The sequence below is a fragment of the Dacryopinax primogenitus genome (genome assembly GCF_000292625.1).
Source record: "Dacryopinax primogenitus strain DJM-731 SS1 chromosome Unknown DACRYscaffold_2, whole genome shotgun sequence".
Lineage (NCBI taxonomy): Eukaryota > Fungi > Basidiomycota > Dacrymycetes > Dacrymycetales > Dacrymycetaceae > Dacryopinax > Dacryopinax primogenitus.
In genome coordinates, this window is record NW_024467199.1 from 1,899,740 (window position 1) to 1,901,729 (window position 1,990).

Consider the following 1,990-nt stretch of genomic DNA (forward strand, 5'->3'; position numbering starts at 1 on the left):
GGGGGCGTGAGGGTGAACTCCCACATGCTGCCAATCGAGACCAACTGGGGTAGGCCCCAAAGGAATAGGTGCCTCTGGACCTCCCAAACAGAATGCTTGAGTGAGTATCATCTGAGGGATGGGTACGGAGTACAGCTGGAGATTAAGCATTGCCAAAGAGAAACAACCTGGGGCTGCAACCACTGTAACCATCAGACAAGGGCGTAAAACCAGGTTGGATGACCCCAGCCCATGTACATGGAATACTGGCCACACCAGAGGCCTGCTGCACAAAGCAAACAAATCATAGCCAAGTACCATGCACCTATGAGGTGGTTAGTAAGTGAAACACTAGAGAGACAAAGAGGCATACAAGTTGTACCAAAAAAACAACCAAGGGGAGGAGTGTCTAACAGTGAGTGTGTGTGAAAGTTGTATGCAATTCCATAGTGACCAGTCAGAAGCAGGAGAAGCCATCCAGGATAACCACCATCTAGAGTATGGTTAGTCATGTGCAAGTCCAATGGGGGGTGCTCACCTGGAGCAGCCATTGTGGTATAGGACAGAGAACAAGAGGGTACAGACAGACTCCTGGGGGTAGAGGTTCAATACTGATGGATACCAACACATATGGATTCAAAAGGAAGCAAAATTCCCTCCCACAGGTCATATTCCAATCACATCAAATCATATTGAGTAGTTTGTAGAAAGGACTTTGCAAAGACACTGCAACTAATGCCTATCAAGCAGTCCTGCAGAGGACTACTGAACCTTCACACAATCTTGGTACATGGCAAACAACACCTCTTTTGTCACTGACCTGCAATTCCTCCCCACCTTCACTGTGAAGACTGTGTTGTAGTTGTCCACAGCATCATCATAGATGGTAGCTTGCTCCACAAGCTTGCAGTTCTTGACCTTTCCATTGTCATGTACTTTGAACTTGCTTGCTCAAAAAATTTCATCCACCATAACAGCATCTGGGTTACTGTGGCTAAAACCATATGAGCAAGGCAGATAGATACAGCAAGAATACAATGGCCTCACATTTCCCACTGAAGACCATCATGAGCTTCCAAGATGGGGCTTACAGGTCTGTTCCCAGGTGTGTGGGGGATCCCTGGGAGGAGGAAGTCATCTGGATGGTGGATGCTGGGCAGCAGTCAGATGTGTACATCACACACGTCCCAATCAAAACTCACTGTGAAGAGATGGTATTGGTCACTTTGGTGAGGTGGCCAGAGTGTAGATGGAAGTTCATCAACAGCTCAGCAATATTGCAAGTGGCCCAATAGGCACATGCTTGGCTGTCAACAAAATGGGTCAGGAACAGGTCTGAACCTGACCATGAATTGGCTTTACCTGGGCAGATCTTCTTGCCTCCACAGAAGATGGAGCTGCTTGAGCAGTACATCTATACCCCCATGGACAAATTCCCAATCGCCTGCATGACACACATTCCAATTGTAGATACCTTTTGTGAAGGCTGTCCATTTGGTGCATTGTGACTCAAACTCCAAAATGCCACAAGGGGAGCAAAGCCATATGAGCACAGGGGTAGGGACAGTCTCGGTCTTCACTTGCCATTGCTCCCAGGAAGCAATATCCTGACTGACAGGCAGGAGAGGATGCATCATGGTGTGGTGTGTGTAATTGCTAGTGGTGGTAAAATGAGAGAACAGTCCAGCACACACTGCATCACCAGCCCCTGAGTATACATAGACAGATCACCTGGAACCTTATCTGGAACATCACATGGGTGGTACACAAAATGGAGGGTAGAATGATTTTTGAGTCACTGCTTAGTACTACTACATTAACTGTGGAGATGTTAGGGCAACACAGGCTGACTAAGTCTGCTCACCTAAGAGTGCCAAGAGTCTAAGCAGGCAACAAGGAAGTGGAGTAGACCTGATGACTAAGACCTATCTACAGTATAGGTACCTGTGGATGATCCTAAGAGACCAAGTCTGAAGAGACAGTCCCCAGGCAGAGTAGGCCTTATATTTAT